At 49.1% G+C, this 19,732-nt stretch overlaps 1 long non-coding RNA gene across 1 annotated transcript in view; it reads left to right on the top strand.

Moving 5' to 3' along the window:
* Window positions 1–1,501: 1,501 nt before the first annotated feature.
* The window catches only part of LOC109309923, a 22,128-nt gene continuing 3,897 nt past the window's right edge, over window positions 1,502–19,732 (top strand). Inside the window, exons 1-3 of the long non-coding RNA XR_002101083.1 lie at window positions 1,502–1,808; window positions 9,671–9,675; window positions 17,989–17,997. This is a non-coding gene — a long non-coding RNA (uncharacterized LOC109309923). The remainder of the gene's footprint in view (window positions 1,809–9,670; window positions 9,676–17,988; window positions 17,998–19,732) is intronic.

Raw genomic sequence — 19,732 nt, 5'->3', positions numbered from 1 at the left:
CTCTTTGTGCCAGGATGACACAGATCCATTCATGAGAACTCTGTGTCCTACCCTGTAGCCAGTTTCCCACCCACTGAACCATCAAGTAGCAGAGCCCACAATTTTCCAGTTTTTCCCCAAGGATATCATAGGATACTAGATCAAAACCCTTTTGGAAGTGTAGGTATATAACATCTACCTCATTTCCCATGTCCAGGTAGCAAGTGACCTGGTTGTAGAAGGAGGTGAGATTGTCATGGGTAGGTCTTGTCTTAGCAAAGTCAGCTGGCTGTCATTCAGAATTTTACCTTCCACAAGCATATCACACACATTCTTTAAAGAGCTTTTCCAGGATTTTCAATGAGATAGAGGTTAGGCTTATTGGCCTATAGTTGCCTGGGTCCTCCCTCTTCCCCTTCTTGAAGATGGGCACAGTGTTGGCCCTCTTCCAATCCTCAGGGATCTCCCTTGTGCCCCATGAATTCTGAAAGAGCTTTGCCAGGGATTCCTCTAAGTCAGCTCCTTCAGCACTCTCGGATGGATTCCATCCGGTCCTGCTGACTTATAAATGCCTAGCTTTTTTAGTCGGTATTGCACCCACTCAGCATCCACAGTGGGGAGGCTGTCAGTAAAACTGGAGGGGGGGAAAAAAAATGGACAGAGGTGAAGACAACAGCAAGCAATAAGAGGAGGACCTAGTAGCAGTCTGGGAGACAGAAAGAGCAGGGCCCCAGGAAGGGGGCTCTAAGACCATTACACCAAAAGGAAGAGGAAAGTAGTGGTAGTTGGTAAGTTTCTTTTGCAGGGACAGAAGCATCAGTTTGTTGTCCTGATTTGGGATCCTGGGAGGTATGCTGTTTGTCCAGAGCCCATGTTTAGGACATTGTGGTGGGCCAGTAGGGGGAGCTCCTGCACTGAGCCTCCCACCTCAGTGCACCCATCCACCTTCCAGACTCCATGTGTCTCTCCCAGGGCGCCTAAGCCCTGGCAGACACCCTTTTGAGCCCCACCACAGAGTCCGGAGGTAACGTGTGATGCCGCCACCCCAAGAAGGGACTGTCTAGGTCCAGTGTCCTTGGGGAAACACAGGCCTAATAGTCCTACAGGTACTCTACCCAATACAAGAACTTGGGGTACCTCCAAGTCAGGGACCAAAAATAGTCTCCCTTAGTCAGCAGACCCAAGGGGCCTCCTAGGCATAATTAAACCCACCCCTCAATAAGTCTCCTACACCAGTCACAAAAAATAACTTTATTGCTCCTGACAGGGTGAGATAGAATAGGGTAAGAGGTAGAGCACTAACAAGGGATTACCATTGAGCAAAGCAATCTGGCTGAGGTAGCCGTTTGATACGCAAATGCATCACTGTGAGCTGACTAGCTCTCTAGAAACACTTACAAGTATCAGGCAGAAGATGGTAGAGATCTGGCTTGGAGATTTCCAGAGAGAGAGCGTTTCAGATGGATCAGACTCTCCCCCTGTGTCCTGATACTTCAGTCATGCTGTTAAAATGGCTTCTTTTTTCTTCTTCTTGGACCAGGCCCTTATATAGCCTTTCTGACCTCAGCAGCCCAGTCCAACAGAAGCCAGCAGTGTTGGCAACTAGCCAACCAATTTAAAAAGTATCATTGGTTAACTAGGCAGGTGAGCAGGGGCTTTTCCCTCCCCCCACTCAGGTGACCAGAGGGACCACACCCTAGGCACCAGGCTTTTGTCATGTAGGCAGGGAGGAAAATCCCCACTCCCTTAGGAATTCAACCCCAGTGTCTCAAGCTGACAGAGACAGATTCCTGGCGAGAGACACAGATGGTGGCATTTCTACCACAGATGTCACAGAAAAATTGCTATTGTTCATTTGCCCCAGACCACTACCTTTTCCTACTTATTTTTGCACCAATTATACTGCCAGAAATAATTCTGAGCAAATCAAAGGAGACTGTGGGGCTCTTGGCATGAGAGTTAAAGAGTATGGATAACAAGTGGTGTTCTCATCAGTCATCCCAGTGGAAGGTCAGGACCCAGGTAAGGCTAATTACATCATGGAGGTAAATGCATGGCTGAGTGGTGTCAGTATAAAGATTTTTGGATTCTCTGATATTGGATGGATGTTTAGAGGGTGGTGATTACTACCAAGAGACAGAATCCATCTGACCAGAACTGCAAAGAATATATTTGGGCATCCTCTGGCTAGTAAGGAGCATTTTAAACTAAATTGTATGGAGGGGACAGTAGACCAAGCTCTCCAGCAACAGAAAAACCAAACAAACAACAAAACCAAACACATACACACAAACCTCCCCCACCCCCGACAAATTTAGGAGGAGAGGGCCAGAGGAAAAAGTTCAACTCAAGGGAAAAGTGAAAGAGCCATAGAATAACAATAGTGAATGCAAGAGGGAAATGAGTAGGCCAAAATGCAAAACACTTTCAGTATTTGCATACAAATATAAAGTTTGACAAGACTCAGGCAGAGGGGTCCCATCACCCTCAGTCCATTCATAAACCTCCCCTTTTCTCCGATTCATCTACCATGTGTTGCTGTTAAAATTAATCATGGAGATTGCTATGTTTCTAAGCCAGGGAGGGACCTGATGATAACATCCCCCTGGACTGGTGGGATTTCTGGTGCTTACCTGCCCTCTGCTTCTCTTATCTCTACTGTGACTTTTATATCCAGCTCAGTCCATCAGCCTAGCCTTTCTGGGTCTTAATCCCTCTGGGTTTGTGGTTCTTATGCCTTCAGTCCTTTCTCCCAGTCTATCAACCACATTCTTATTTCATGCCCACAGGGCCCCTGGTTGGTAAGCCCATAGTTGAACCCTTATGCAACAGCAGCAGGCCCTTGAGCCCCTGACACATGGTTTGGGTTCTAGACTATGGGCTTTTATGCCTATGCCTTTCAGCCAGTTCCTCTTACTTGAATATCTCTCCCAGAATATCAAGTAACCTATTATGCATCCACCTTATTGCCCCTTTATAACAGTCCTGGTCCACAAGATGTCAATCAAACAAATTCTAACTTAAACTCATCCACCCTGCTCTGGATGAATGGAAACAGTCTACACTATGGAGGCTTCACCCCTTTGCACTTGCTAATCAAACAAAAATTCTAACTTAAGCTTATTCCCCCCTCGAGGTAAACAGACACAGAGCAGAACATAAAGCTTTGTCCCTTTGGGTTCTTTCTCCTTGCAGGACAATATTTCTCTTCTGGTCATGCAGAATTGTAAATCAGTTAGCAAGACCTTAATACCTGAGAAGTTACTAGAACAGATCATAAGGAAGTCTATTTGCAAGCATCTGGAGGAGGACAGGCTAATCAGGCTTGGATTTGCCAAGAACAAGTTGTGCCAAACAAATCTCATCCCCTTCCTCAACAAAGGAACTGTGTAGATGAAGGGAATATAGTCTGTCTGGACTTCAACAAAGCTTTTAGCAGAGTCCACTGTGACCATCTCATAATGAAACTGAAGGAATGTGGGCTAGACCAGTGGTACTCAACTCATAGCACAACTCATCCAGCCTTGTGGCACAGGGTCAGTCTGCAGTTTATGATCTGGTGCACAGGACAAGTTTGTAGCCATGATTTGACATGTAAGGTCAGTCTGGTTGGATCCCATGTATGGGGTCAGTTCACAGGCCCAATGCAGAACACAGGGCTGCCAGTGGGGCTCCCTACAGTCCAAAATTTTGGAATCAGGACTAATAGAAGCTGCATTAAGTGCTGCAGCTTTGGGAGCTGCATCAATTAATTCTGCCACCGCTTCCCCACTGCCAAATTTCTAGACCCGTGGGGAGCTGGGGTGGATCTTGGTGGATTACAGGATCAAATACAAGCCTGCAGTGTGACTCATCTGCAAATAAGGCCAACAGCTTTCGTTTGCATCAATAGGTGTAAGAGAGTAAATGATAGTGCCTTTTACTTAGCATGCAGTTTTCAGCTCCACAAGAGAAAGAGAAGTTAAGTTCCAAAAGCAGGTGACAAAAATGATAAAGGGTTTTGAAGTCAAGCCATATAAGGAGAAGGTGAAAGAAATAGGCATGTTCAGCTTGCAGAGAAGGTGTTTGAGAGGGGTTGGAAGGGACTTCAGGAGATCATCTAGCCCAACCCTGTGCTAAAGCAGGTCCATCCCCAACTAGATCATCCCAGGGACTCAAACTCTATCGCCTTTTCTAGGTAACCTGTTCTAGTATTTTACTACGCTCCTAGTGAGACAGTTTTTCCCAATAGCTAACCAAAACTTCCCTTGCTGCAACTTGAAACTATTGCTCTTTGTGGCAGATGACAGAACCACAGAGAACAGTGTAGCTCCATTCTCTTTGGAACCACCCTTCAGGTAGTTGAAGGCTGCTATTAAATCCCCTCTTCTCTAGACTAACTAAGCTCAGTTCCCTCAGCCTCTCCTCAGAAGTCATGTGCCCCAGCCCCCTCACCATTTTTGTTGCCCTCCACTGAACTCTCTCCAATTTGTCCACATCTTTTCTGTAGAGGGGAACCCAGAACTGGACACTGTACTCCAGATGTGACCTCACCAGTGCTGAACAGATGGGAAATAATCACTTCCCTGGATCTGCTGGCAACACTCCTACCAGTGAAACCCAGTATAACATGATAGCAGTCTTCAAATATCTAATATGAGAGACACAGACAGAGATCTCTGTTGTTGCAGATATCAGGATGCAGAACAATGGCTTGAAGTTGCAGCAAAGTAGGTTTAGAGTTAAATATCAGGAAAAACGTCTTCACTGCATAGAACCCACAGGGGTCTGCCCACTTGCTGGTTGCTTCCCATCCCCCTCCCCTACTTTACCTCCAGTCACTCACGTGCCACTCCTTTGCTATTACTTGTTATTGACAGGGAGGAGTTCTTGAGGGTCAGTAGTCATCTCATGGGGTAGGCTGCTCTGACCAGCTACACCTGGAGACTTTTCATCTTGTCGTAGTACTTCCCCCTTAAGGGAATACACCCATAGATTTCTGAGGCACTTGTCACAGTCTTGGCTACCACAGCCTCAGCCCTTTCTTCCTCTGCCCACACCCTTCACCTGGGCCTCACAAGAACTCAGGCTCTAGGATTTGGCCTTACCCCCTTTTCTGGGAGCCAGTAGCCTCTACCTTGGGGCCAAGACCCAGGGTGCTTACTACAAAGGGAGTGCTCTAAAGCACCCATCCGTGACAGCATCTTCCCCTATAGCCACAGCCATCCTCTGATAGATCTAACCAAAACATAAGCACAAGCCTCAGAGCTGTAAAACAAAATCCTCCCAACCTTGGGTTAATACTTCTCTGCAGCCTAGGAATTCCTCTTGGCATCCTTTTCACAGCTCTCTGGTACTGCCTGGGAACCAGTCATCTCATTTCCTGTGGCTGCCTTACACAAGAGCCCCTTAGTCTACAGCCTTCAAGACCAGATTGTCCCACTCTAGCTCAGGGACTTAATTTATATTCCACAGCCCCACCTTGGTATTGGCCACCTGATTGGTCCTTTTTGGCTAATTCCAGGTTTGGGTAATTCATCATTAGCTGTCTGATCCCTAGCCCCTGACCCTCTCAAACCCTCCTAGTAATAGGGGCAGGGGTTCCCTGTTACACACTTAGACTGGTGAGGCAGTGGAATAGACTGCCTTGGGAAGTTGTGGACTCTTGCATCAGGAATGAACTAGGAGTAGCTGTTCCCGGAGTGCTCTGTAAAGAGCAACAGTTGGAATCCCAAGCGTCTCCATGCCCACAGATAACTGGGAGATTATAAGAAGAGACCTGAAGCCCAGAGCAGGTAGATGGTGGAGAGGAGCATGCTCCACAGTAGGAGAAAGAAGCAGAGTTCTACAAGCACTTAATTACAAAAGATTAAAGTGGCAAGGATAAGCTTTATGGAGGGGATACTGAAAAAGAGATTTTAGCTCTCCGGTTAGAAGTGTGGTATGTGGATTTATGCTTGGTGTCCCCAAGTTGCAGAGCAGTATGAGAGGTGGGAGTTACTTATTTTGTTTTGTGTTTTTTCCCCTATGATTTTAGGCATTCCTTGTTCTCACGTGGGGCAGATAAGGATTTTTCCCCCTCTTCCTGCTATAGCTATCAAAGCTTTTTTCTTGCCTTCTTTAGAAACATTGAGTATTTGCTGCAGCCAAGGCTGGGGATTTTGACTAGTGTGCCACTGCTTGAGATGGGACTGAAACCCAGAGGTTCTTGGATAGCTTGCATTTCTCAAATGTATTTTAGCAACCCTTGCAGAGATGGTTCACTGACAGTCCTTATCCCCCTGCTTTACCACTGGCAGGTTAGGGTGATCTTGATGTACAGGGTTGATTGTGTAGTTTTAGAAATATGTTAAGTATTCTTATGGGTTGGTTTGAGTAGGAATGATCTTGTCTTGAGCAAAAGATTGGACTAGATGACCTTCTAGGGTCCCTTCTCCCAGTCCTACTTTTTCTGCTGTGGGGCAGAGCTGTACTGCTACCCAGTGCACCCACAGGTAGCAGATAGTAGAATGGCCTTCAGGGAAGGTTAGCTGTGAAATAAGCAGAGGTAAATCTGATGAATAGGCGTTCATGGACCAAGCAGCAGCACAACCACCAGGATGTGGTAAGGAGAGCAAATGACAATGGTTTCCCTCCTGAAAAGTGATACATATCCTTTGACAGTGCTGTGACATGGCAAGTACAGGTGGTGAGTATAATAAGCCTGCCTAACCCCCATCCATGGGTCTACAAGTCCTCAATGAAGAAGCAGGTAGAAGGTGCCCAGCCCTCTTCAGGATCTGCTGTACTTACCCTACATAGGGAAGGGACTAGAAAAGTGCCCTAAAATAGCCTGTCTAATACAGTATTCTGTATTTCTTCCAGACTGGATAACTGCCCAAAGTGGGATCACCTTTACTGCAGTCAAAAATACCAATGAAGACACATCATCATTTTCAGGGCCTGGAACATCAGGACCCTCATGGAAAACACTAATAGTAAATGTCCAGGGAACTGCACCACAGTCCTGGCACAAGAACTCAGGTGACATAACATTGATGTAGCTGCACTGAATGAAAACTGGCAAGTGGGTGATGGCCAGCTCAAAGAATATACAGGCAGCTATAACTCTTCTGGAAGGTAAACAGGAAGAAGAACCCCAACTTCACAGAGCTGGTTTTACACCCAAGCAGAATGAACTCATAAATAAACTCAATGAGTTCCCTGTCAGAATTAATGAGCACCTCATAACTCTCCATCTTAAACTGGTGCGAAGCCAATATGCCACTGTCATCAGCACAATATGCCCCAACTCTTGATGCCGTCAATGAAACCAAAGCAGAATTCTATTCCAACCTTGATGAAGTTCTTTCTGGAGGGAGATCAACTTATTCTTCTTCATGATTTCAATGCCAGTGTCAGAAGGGACTCTAACCTCTGGAACGGAACCACTAGCAAGGAAGGAGTAGGAAAGGTCAACTCCTCTGCTTGACCCAATGTGCAGAACATAGACTCACCATCACCAACACCTTGTTCCACCAGAAAAGCAGGCACAAGACATCATGGCAACACCCACAATCTAAGCTTTGGCACCTGATTGACTATGTCATCACCCATGCACGGGATCACAAAGTTGTCCACATCTCCTGAGCTATGCTAGGAGCTGATGATTGCTGGACGGATCACTGACTGATCCACTCAGTTATGTCACTCAAACTGGCTCCCAAGTGACAGCTGCAGCAGAAGAAATGCTGACAGAAGATCAAGGATGAAGGACTCAGGGACCCAAGCAGGCAAAACCTCTTCCACGAGTGCCTCAACAAAAAAATGGTGAATTCCAATCAACCACAATGGGAAAATGTCAGCAACATGTGGGGTGCTCTCAGACCCACTGTCATCAGCACCAGTGAAGAGACTAGTGGATTCTCTACCAGGAAACATTAAGTCTGGTTTGATAAGAATGATCAACTCTTGGATCTCCCGGTCAATCACAAACACAAAGCTTTTTGTGCTTGGTTAAATGACATCAACTCCAAGCAAAATAAACTGAATCTTCAACAAGCGAAGGCAGAGGTCCAAAGGAGGACTTGCAATATGAAGAACAGATGGTGGAAAGACAAGGTTAAGGAGATTCATCATCTTGCTGACATCCATGATATGCATGCGCAGTTTTCTTCAGTGTCACCAAAGCCACCTACAGTCTGAGCACAAAAGAACAACCCTCCCTCATAGTTTCATAGATGGTAGGGTCGGAAGGGACCTGAGCGATCCTCAAGCCTGACCCCCTGTCAGGGCAGAAAAAAGTACTGGGGTCAAACGACCCCAGCAAGGTGTTCATCCAGCCTCCTCTTAAAGAACCCCAGGGTAGGAGCCAGCACCACTTCTCTTGGAAATTGGTTCAAGATCCTAGCCGCCCTGACTGTGAAGTAGCACCTCCTGATGTCTAATCTAAATTTACCCTCTGCCAGCTTGTGACCGTTATTTCTAGTCACTCCTGGTAGTGCTCCGGGGAACAGGGACTCTCCCAATGCCTGCTGGACTAGTTTGTAATAGGCCACTAGATCCCCCCTCAGCCTTCTCTTGTGAAGGCTGAACAGGTTCAGGTCCCGTAGCCTGTCCTTGTAGGGCCTGCCCTGCTGCCCCCTGATCATGCGAGTGGCCCTCCTCTGGACCCGCTCCATGTTGTACACATCTCTCTTGAAGTGTGGTGCCTAGAACTGGATGCAGTACTCCAGCTCCAACTGGACGCAGTACTCTTTGAGACGTAAGGATGGAGGAGACCTGATTAAGAATAGGGGAGCCATCAATGCCCATTGGAAAGAGTATTTGAAGACCTTCTCAATCGAGACTGCTGTTGATAAGAGTGTTCTCAATTCCATCCTTCAACATCCAGTCAGAGGTGATCGTGGACTCTCTCCGACCCTTGGCAAGGTGAAGCCACCTTGGTAAAGCCACCAAGCAGATGTTGTTACAAGGCATGTGGAACAGATGGAATCCCCACTGAAATCTTCAAATATGAGAGAGAAGAGCTCACATCACAGCTTCATGCCCTCATCTTAAGGACCTGGAATTATGAGGAAATCTCAAATGACCTCAGGGATGGCACGGTTGTGACAATATTCAAGAAAGGAGACAAGTTTGACTGGAAACTACAGAGGGTTCACCTTGCTTTCTACCACAAGAAAGATTATTATGAGAATGCACCTGAAACATCTTCTTCCACTTACTGAAGAGCTTCTCTCAGAGTCTCAGTGTGGGTTTAGGGTATCAAGGCACAATTGATGATCTTCACAGCTCACCAGCTGCAGTAGAAATGCTGGGCCTCCCTACATGGCCTAATTTGACCTCACAAAAGCTTTCAACTCTTGTCAGCCGAGAAGTGTTGTGGAGGATCCTTCTGAAGTATGGATGACCACCAAAATTTGTCATCATTCTCTGCTTGCTCCATAATGCTATTTGAGTGGTGGTTCTCAGTAATGCATCTATCACAGATCCCTTTCAGGTTAAAATGGGAGTTAAGCAAGGCTGCATCACCACTCCAACACTCTTCTCAATATTCCTTTCCATGATGTTACATCTCAGCACCAAAAAACTTGGAGCTGGAGTGGAGCTAAACTACCAAATGGATGGTAATTTGTTTAATCTCAACCAACTCTGAGCCAAAACCAAGACCACCCTGACCTCAATCATTGAGCTCCAATGATGCTGTAGTGCAGGGGTTGGCAACCCGCAGCACATGTGCTGAGCGTGGCATATGAGGCCATTTTCCTTGGCACGTGTTGGAGCCGGGGAGGCAGCAGCTGTTTGCAGCCTCCTGGCTGCAGCCTGCCCCAGCTCTGGGTAGCTCAGGGGTAGGCAAAATACAGTCCACAGGCTGGATCCGGCCCATGAGCCCATTCTAGCTGGCCCTCAGGGACCCTAAAAAAATTAGAAAGTTAGTACTTATCTGTCTTTGGTTCCTGTCAAAAATGACAGGAAGCAGGGCAGTAGGACCGAGGGGATGCCCAGCAGGCTGCTGCAACAGCAGGGCCCACCCAGCCCTGCCCCCACAGCTGGAAGCCTCAGCAGGGGCCATGTGGCTGCATCACACTGGAAACTCAGGTAAGGCAGGGAGGGCAGGGGAGGACCCCAGGCAGGGAAGGAGCCCGGGGAAGTGGCCCCTCCCCCACCCTGTGGCCAGCACTCCCTGCTGCAGCCACTTGCAGCCCACATGGGGCTGTCCAGAGCAGACACAGGCTGCCCCACACGGGCTGCGAGCAGCTGCAATGTGGGGCATCGGCCACGGGGCAGGGGAGGAGCTGCTTTTCCCACACTCAGTACCAGCTTATAACCCACCCCCACAGCCAGCCAGGGCCCTGCGCTGGCTCTGGGCTCACCCATGGGTTCTGCTGCATGGCAGGAGTAGCTGTGCCCACCCCACCCCCCGCTTGCCACTCCAGGCAGTGTTTGCTGCTGCTGCAGCTCTCCCCCTGGAGCTTGTGGGCTGGGCAGCACAGAGGTGGCAGTGGCAAACACTGCCCGGCACAGCAAGCCAGGGGGGCCACAGCTGCTCCTGCCACAGAGCAGCCCCGAAAGGCAAGCCCAGAGCTGGCGTGGGGTCCAAGCTGGCTGCAGGGGTGAGTCACAAGCTAGTGCTGAGCAAGGGGAAAAGCAGGCCCCACCCCTGCCCAGTGCCCTGCGCTGCAGCCACTTGCAGCCCACATGGGGCTGCCTGTGCCTGATCAGGACAGCCCCGCACGGGCTGCGAGTGGCTGCAGCAGGGAGCATCAGCCATGGGTGGGGGAGGGGCCACTTTTCCCTGCACTCAGCACCAGCTCATTCCCTGCTGGGGAGCAGGGGGTCAGAGCTGCACACTGCCCCCCAGCCTGTACCACGGGGCTGGGGGGGCACTGGGAGTGAGCGGGTGCACAGGGCACACACTGGTGTCCCAGGGCCAGAGCTCATGGGCCCCAAAGCAGGGTGGCAGGAATACAGGGTCCCAGCCAGCAGGGGCTCTATGGAGTAGCCAGGCCAGCTCCCCCCTCTCCCTGCTGGTGCAGCCCAGCCCAGCTCCGCAGACATCTGCCAGCCTGTGCCTTGCTCTGGGCCCCACCGGTGCTGGCCCTGAGACATTGATCCCAAGATGGTGACCAGGGGGCACCTGTCAAGCGGCGAGGCTACCCATGCAGCCCTCAGCAGCTTGCCAAAACTGGGTAAGTGGCCCTCACCCCAAAATAACTGCCTGCCTCTGGGGTAGCTGCTGCCAGCCAGGAGCCCAGGCTGCTTCCAGCAGGCAGTTGGGATGCTGCAAGTCCTGCTGGAAGCAGCCTGGGCTCTGTGACTATCAGCAGCTACCCAGAGCTGGGGCCAGCTGCAGCCAGGAGGCTACAAACAACTGCTGCCTCCAGGCCCCAACAGGCACCTGCTGCCTTCCCAGAGCCAGGGGCAAGGGCCAGGGCAGGAGGGCAGCAGCTGTTTGTAGCTTCCTGGCTGCAACTGGCCCCAGCTCTGGGTAGCTGCTGACAGCCATGGAACCTGGGCTGCTTCCATGGAAGCCCTGCTGCAAGCAGCCCAGGCTCTGTGGCTATCAGCAGCTACCCAGAACCTGGGCCAGCTACAGATATCTGCTGCTTCTCCGTCCTGGCCCTGGACCTGGCCCCAGTTGCCTCCCAGACCTGGACCCAGGCTCTGGGGAGGCACATACTGGCAATGCTCCCTGCTGTGCTATCCTTGCCACTTCTGCATCCAATGTTGGAACCAGGCAGGGCACAGCAGGGGGTGCAGAAAGCTGCCTGCTTTGAGCTCCCCATTGCCCTGGCCACACTTCCCCTGCAGGCGGGGGCAGCAGCAAGGGGACAGCCCTGTGCTGCTGCCCACACTGCTCCTGTGCACACAGGGGAAGTGTGGCAGGGCAGCGGAGAGCTCAAAACAGGCAGCTTGCTGCACCCCCTGCTGTGTCCTGCTGCACTGGGTTGCTACACTACTTTGCAGTAGCAGTGATGGCAGCACAGTGGAGAGCACTGCCAGTATGTGCTGCCTCCCCAGAGCCCGGGGTCGGGTCTGGGAGGCAGCCAGGCCCAGGGCCCAGGGGCAGGGGCGGAGAGGCAGCGTTTGCAGCTGGCCCAGATTCTGGGCTGGGTGGCAGGGGCTTTGGGTGGGGGGCAAGGGACACAAGTAAGGCATCCTGCCATGTACCCCCTGCTGTCATTTTGTTTTTCTAGCATGCCAGCTCTCCAGCACCTTCCAAGGTAAGCATTGTGGGGGGTTTTAGCACTCTAGCCAAAAAACGTTGCCTACCCTTGCCATAGTGTTTGCTCACTCACAAGCAGACCTTCAAGCAATCATCAACATCTTTACTGAGGCATACAAGAAAATGGGATGTTAACATTCTGAAGACTAAGGTCCTTCACCAGCAAGCTCCTAATGAATAGTCTCCAGCTCCAGTGATCCAGATCCACGGTGAGACTCAGAGAACGTTGACTACTTCCTGCACCTCAGAAGCCATCTTTCAGATGTCAGAAAGCTGACATTGATAAGGAAATTCAACATCACCTCAAATCTTCAGTTGTCCAAAGGCTGCACTTGCACTAATGGATGTTCGAAGATCACAACATCAGATCTCATACTTACCAAGCTGTCATGATCCCCACCTTATTGTATGGAGCTGAGACATGGGCAACAGACAGGAGATATCTACAGTTTTTGGAGTAGCACTATCAATACTACCTGTGGAAGACAGGCACACCAACATTAGCATCCTCCTGAAAGCAAATACCATGAGTATTGAGGCAATGATCATCTGATGTCAACTTTATTGGGCCAGCCATGCCATCTGGAGTCTGACTCCAGACTCCCTAAGCAAGTTTTATTCTCCCAGCTCAACCAAGGTGCACGCTCAAAAGGAAGGCAGAGAAAGTGCTTCAGGGACATCCTCAAGGCCAGCTGGAAAAAAAAAGCAACAACAAAGTCTCCCACAAGTTGACAATCACCAGGACCACCCAAAATGGAGGAAGAGTCTATTGCAGGGATCTCATTACTTTTCCATCTCCTGTTGTTGTCATGAAGTTTCGAAGTGGGAGCGGCAGAAACAATGTGTTGTGGACCAAACCAAGAATTCAGTACCACCCACCCCACACAGAGACACACGTCTGAGCTGCCATAGAGTCTGTCAGTCCCAGATATTCATCAGCCATCTTTGGACACACAGATAAGACAATCATGGAAGACATTAATCCTCTATTGTGAGGGATTATGGAAGAAGATTTTTTCTGATTCTGTTATTTTATGACTGTGCTAAATTATTAATAATTGATTGTGGTTGGCTACCAACTGTTAATATTTCCTCCTGTTAAGATTGATTGTTTGTCCCTTTCCCAATCCTCCTTTAATAAACCTGCTATAGTTTGCTATTGCTTTCAGGTGGGAAAGTTTGTTCAGTTTGGAACACCTAGGTAGCATGCATTTTCTCAGGTTTCTGGGTGGGGATTAAGCCAATATAGAAAATGTGTGTAAGACCCCAAAATTTGAACTCAGTCATCATTTCTGACATCTAGATCCTGGTAGAAGGTTTACACTTACATGCTTCTGACATGCATATTCCGGGATGAGCATGTCTGTGCCAGCAAGATTGAGAAGGAACAGTATGTCAGTAAATCAGCGTATGCCTAGCCCCTTGGCATGTGTGCTGGCTCGGGGCGACTGGATAAGAAGGAGGGAGTGAAAACCAGTGTTGTAAAGACACACCTTGCAGTGATGGCTCAGCATGAACAAAAAGGATAGAGGGTCAGGGCAGGGCAATTCAAGAAACAGAACTTTTGTCAGGCACTGAACTGAGGAAAGAAAGTGCCATCCAACCCATCATGGCAGCCACCGTTACACAAGGCACTGGGACATATGCATGGCCTTATAATGGTATAGCCAGCTCAAAGGGCCACCATACAAGAACTGAATCAGGCCTTTGGGAAGAATATTGTTGCCGGCTTGTGCTTGGCACTGGACAGTTCACACTGGTCCTAACTGTTTTGGTGGAACCAAATCAGTTTAAGCAGATGTCCTTTTTTGGCTCAGATTTGATTTGAGGGATTCATTACCAATGACTATACTAATGACCCATACTGTTCAAAGTCCATTTGGATGGTCTTTAAAGAGATGTTCAGTGGCAGAGGCCTGAGACCCAGCTGCAGGTAGTCAGCAGTTAAGAGTCTGCCTGGTTGAAAGCCTGGAGTTCAGCTTCACCTGATGACCAGTAAGTGAGGGTGGAGCTACAGAGGGGGTTAATAGCTTGAAGGACAGAGAACAAGGGATGAAAAAGAGAGGAAAGCAGTGTGTTGAGGGAGAAGCACAGGGTCTAGGTTGCCCCACTCTAGATCTGAACAAAGACCACAGGATTTGGTTTTATTACTTGCACATTTGCTTATTTTGTTGTTTGCTATGGGGACTAGATTGTCCCAGATAAAGTAAACTGACTGAAAATGCAAACTCAGAACAGACTGGCCTTGATCAGGAAGCAGGAGCCGTTTATATGGGCTCATATGCCATACAGTCTCAGTGCCAAAGTTGCATTTCTCTTGAGTAATTTGCAATGATAAGGAAATCCTTCATCAAGCTAAGAGTGGCGCAGCATTGGCATTATACAGTCTCATCTGCTCCAGTGGTTCTGGGATTGTTGTGCTGGGAAGAGAAAACAAAATTTCTTTTCAGCCGGAGGCAGGTACAGTGTTCCTGTCTGTACATTAGTGCATTCTGCAGCTTTCTAAGAGGTATGCTGTTGCTGAATGAGCCCTACAAAGAGGATCTAAGGAAAGACTTCAACCTGCTGTAATGGAGAGTCAACATTTTCCCTGACATTGAATGCCCTTCAGCTTCTGCAGGTGTTTTTCCAGAGGCTCCTAACTACTCCCTGTGCTCCCTGATGGAAGGAGACCTCCAAAGGCTCGGATATCAACAATGGTTAAGCTATGTTGGGAAAAGGAGCCAATGTGCCCTGAAGAGAACACAGCTATAACACATTCCCTAGCACTGAGGCTTCCACTATTGCATTAACCTTTTTTGGTGACTTGTGGAGCCTGTGTTCAACAATGATATGCTTGCAATATGACAGTGATTTGTTTAAAGAGCCCACGTTGTTCTTTTTAGCATTCTCTTGCTGCACTGACAGTCTTGTCAAAAGCCTCTGCTGATTTGTCAGTTCTCTCCATTTCCTTTTGTTACCACCACAAAGAATCTAGATAACAATGGCTCTGGTGGCATTTGTGGCAGCTTGTGAGCCCTGGCCCAGAGCGGGACTGCTAGGACAGATGCCACCCTCCAGGCATAAGAACTAGTTGCTCTAGAAGGAGCCTACAAGATACTAATGGAGTCTGAATGCTCCCAGCTCCAAAGAGCGGGTGAAATGCACCAACAGCTTAAGCATATTCTGTTCTCTCTGTCCAGGATAGGTATTGGAGCAAGAGTTGCAGTGAAGTGGCCACTGGGCGTTATTACTATTATTATTATAGAATACCCAGAACACAATATAGTAGCCACCCTCCATTTTCCTCCATCACTAATGACTATAGCCACTCACATCACAATGGCTGCTACAGCTGGTCTCCCACCTTCGGGCACATAGTACAAGAAGTCACAACTGTCTAGCTCAGCAGGGCATCACTGAGTAAACAGGAGGGAGTGAAAACCAGTGTTGTTCAGTCAGATGCTGCAGGAATGTCTCAGCATGAACATCAGGGAGAGCGGGTTGGGGCAGGGTAATTCAGATGTGTTCCTCCATAAGTGACATACCACCTGCATGGCAATGTGATGTGTAGACTTCCACTTCCACCTCAGCTCCACCTGATCATCTTTAGCAACTCTCCTCTAGGCCTATCCCATTCTGACCTACAGAACTAAGTGGCATATGATTTCCCCAATCTCCCCCACTTGGAACAAGCACTTCCTGCAACACAGAGATGGGGACAAGGGAAGGAAATATTTGTAGAATACTGTGGGACCTTACTCTATTGCCTCTACAAGGCAGTAAACAGTTTCCTCTATGATGTATGTATACATGGCTGAGGTCACTGAAGTGTGCATAATGCAAGACAGAGAGCACCTCTTGTTTCCCATTCTTCACACAACTACCAACAGGTCTGTGTGGAAACTGAGCAGTTTTTTCCTGCCACTTTTGTTTTCTTGGGGAGCGTAAGGAGTAAGCCACATTTTTATAGCTCCCATTGAACTTGGATTTGCGTAGTTCCCTGCAGGCACAGACAAATGAATGGACAGATGGTAAGCCAGGCTCCCTATATGCCTGACACCCTAATGGGGATTCAGATGTAGCTTTTATAGCTATATCACACTTCATGCCCAGTGGTTAGATCTGCTTCTGTTTATTGACATCGGATATGTTCAGCTCATGCATCTCTCACAATGAAATTTTGTAGTCTCCAACATGGGTTGGTTGGTTGGTTGTAATACCCTTGAGCTACAGCTGAGGACCATTGTGACCACAAAAATCATCATATTTAACTGCCTGCCAGCCACCCAACTGAGTATATTCCCCTAATCATCCACAGGAATCAAACTAGTGGAAACATAAATGGACTCCCCTACTGTGACAAGGAAACAGCTAGTGCAAACAACTCTCCCTCAGATCTTCTATGGCAAATTCATCACAGTAGAAGCTATCTGATGACCCTACCACATTTCCTGGCCACTGTCAGAGAAGTAGCAAATAAATAAATAAATAAATAAAAAGTCTGATGTGAAAAAGCATCACACCAGGTGCATTTTACTGCTCCTGGTTACTGCTCCTCATATAAAACATGGGCATATCAGTCAAAGCATTTACAGAAACATGCATTAGCCAGTCCCCAGAGGCATCCCATAAAGCCTATTAGAAATTACTCAAAATGCATCATGCCAGGGCCAATGGGATTCTTTTACAAAGGGCATTATATCCAGTGCATGTGAATGCACAGCAAAATTACAGGCCTCCCAAAACCAGCACAGTAGAGACTGACTGGACACATTTGAAGGGTGGTTGATTGCTGTCCCAAGGCTGATCTCTCTAATGAATCTAATCTGTCTGCAGACAAAAGGGCTGTGCAAAATTTTGCCAGCTGTTACGTTTCAAAGCTGTTTTTATTCGTTTCAACCTCAAAACAGCAAAATTGAAACAAAACGAAAGACTTCAAAACAGCCTTGAAATGAAACAAGGGCAGTGGATATGTTTCAAAATGTTTCGAGTTTCAAAGGTGGACTTGCTTGCAGCTAAAGAGAAACTCAGAAGAGGGAGGGGGAAAAAGGGGGGGGAAGAACTGCTCTGATATTGATGGTGGAGCTGGCCAGTGACTGTGATCCTTCCCTTAGGTCCCTTCCAATCCCAGTGCTCTGGGAGAGGGACAGAAAAACAGCACAAAAACTATTGTTTGAACTGAGCTTTCTCTGTGCCTTCATGCTTACAAGTGACACAAATTTTGGTCTGAACAGTTTGAGGTACATGTTACAAGGGAGCCTACCAGGGCTGATCTCCACGTGGCCCGCCTCCCCGTTCTTGGGCAAACCACCCGCCTTACTCACCCATCACGCCTTGATCTTAATTGATTAATAAAGATGTAAATTAAGTGGGAGGCTGCCCATTTACTGCCCCGATGCCAGGGGGTGCTATCTGAGGCTCTGTTCCTCCGCTACACCACAGCCCAAGCCTTGCAGATGGCATCCAGTTGTCCACATTGTCACTGGTCCCACCAGGCTCCAGAATTGATCTATCAAGATCCCTTCTCACCACCCCCTTGCTGGGGCTTATCATCACCACACCCTCACTGGGGCTCATCACACTGCCTGCTCTCTCTCAGGGTCTACCCTTTGGGCCGTCTGCATAAAGGGGTTACCCACCTGGTGGTGGGTGCCCTGACCCACCCTTCACTGGGGTGGTAACTGGCCTGGCATTTCCTGGGGGCTCCCGCACCACTGGGAGCCCCACCAGACCGCCCACTCCTGGCAGAGTGTAGTTTTCTGTTGTACCCAGGACCAGGAGCCTCCTGCCATCCCCTATAACTCCTCCCTTACCTCCAGATGACATCAGCAGCCCTCCAGTCAGGCCTTGTTTATATAGGCAGCCCTAAGCCTAAAATGACTGCCCTTGTTAGGCACCTGGAGGCTGCCAGCTCCAGGGCCTTAAAGTGGCGGGCACACACAGTGCCCTGCCACAGTGCAGTTTCCCAGAAACCCCTTCACCTATCTCCTTGAAACCTGGCAAGCTTCATGGCCTCAGCAGAGGCTACCATGCCTGCAAGTTTTATCCAAATCAGGCAAGAAATGACAAAGTTATAAGCAATTTTGTGCTTCCCCATGATAGCCTATGGGCAAAACGTCAAAACAGCGAAACAGTTGCAACAAAACAAAACAGAACAGCGGTTTCAAAACTAAATGAAACTCGAAACGAAATGCTGTCCCATTGACACGATGAAACGGAAGTCTGAACAAAACAGTGCTGTTTTGCACAGCCCTAGCAGCCAGCCCTCCCAGGCTGGTTGTACTCTGCCATTCACCTGACTCAGCTGCATGTCATCCACTTCTCTCTTGCTATTGACTGTGGAAATGGAGGTGCTCTGTTGCCTCTCCTAGTGATTGATTTCAGAGCACCTCTGAGATTTAGGCATGGAATTTATCAGTTGGGTTAGGTGGAGCAATCAGACTACACAGCAAATTACAGAGGTTTGTCCCCATCACACTCAGTGGTGCTGCCTTTTACTATATTTGCTATAAAATCAGCCTTTGCTTTTTCCAGGGGATAGTGATGTCTGTATAGCTCGCTCAGGGGGGCTGGAATGCTGATGAATATATGTATCTACTACGCTAATCCTGGTCCCACTGCTCAGGACCACCGTGACAGAGAACAGTGACACCCTCCTCTGAGTAGGTTAGGTAAGAAGTAGTTAAGAGGGAGATGCATCTTCCTTGAATATTCTGTAGAGAGTTGCCAAGTTCTGCATTATCAGTCCTGCACAGGGGTGGATCAGCCCCTTGCACAACATAGAACTGAAATCACTCTGAAAACACCAAAGACTCCTGTCTCATTTCACTGGCCAGGAGAATTTTATCTACTGAGGGCTGGATAGGAAGCAGCTGCCTGTGAATTCACTCAGTGCAATGGCACCATCCACAAGGGTGCGACTAAGACATACAGATCCTGATTCAGAACATGAATGTAAATATGGGTCCTTACATCAGAGATGTAACATTCAAATAATGAGCCCAGGTAAGCGGGCTCGTGGTGGGAAGGGGTTAACTCCTCGCTCCCTGGGAGGAGGCCGCTGCCTGGTGCGGGCTGGGTCAAGCCCCAGCCCAGGACCCTACTTGGCCCAGCCCCCCAGGGAGCCATGTGACCGGAGCCGCGCGAACAGGCTGAGTAAACAGGCACTCGAGTTAGCACGGAGTTCGCACAGGAGAGGCCGTGGGAGGGCACGAGACCCTGCTTGCGACCCCCACAGAGTAGTCAGCCCCAGCCGTAGCCAGCCTACCAGAGGCATGACACGCATGGGCATGCGCCGCACCCCGAGCGTCCCCTCGGGCTCTGCGGCCCCCCATCGGGCACCTCAGAGATGGTCACCCAGACGGAGCCCCTGGCTCTTGGCTGCGGGGGCTGCCTGTCCCTTTTTCAGGCTCTGGGGCCTGGGAGCATGGCCAACTCCCCTTGTGGGGTCTGCTCCATACTGGCGTCTCTGGTGCGCCAGCTGGAGGAGCTCCAGGCCACAGTCCAGAGACTGCGTGCCATCAGGGACTGCGAGCAGGAGATAGACTCCTACTGCCAGGCCCTTCTCCCCCGGGAGCCGCAGGG

Source organism: Crocodylus porosus, unplaced genomic scaffold (assembly GCF_001723895.1).
Source record: "Crocodylus porosus isolate Cpor-Errol unplaced genomic scaffold, CroPor_comp1, whole genome shotgun sequence".
NCBI lineage: Eukaryota > Metazoa > Chordata > Crocodylia > Crocodylidae > Crocodylus > Crocodylus porosus.
Note: the sequence above shows the minus strand (reverse complement) of the source record. Positions and strands in the feature narration are given on the sequence as shown.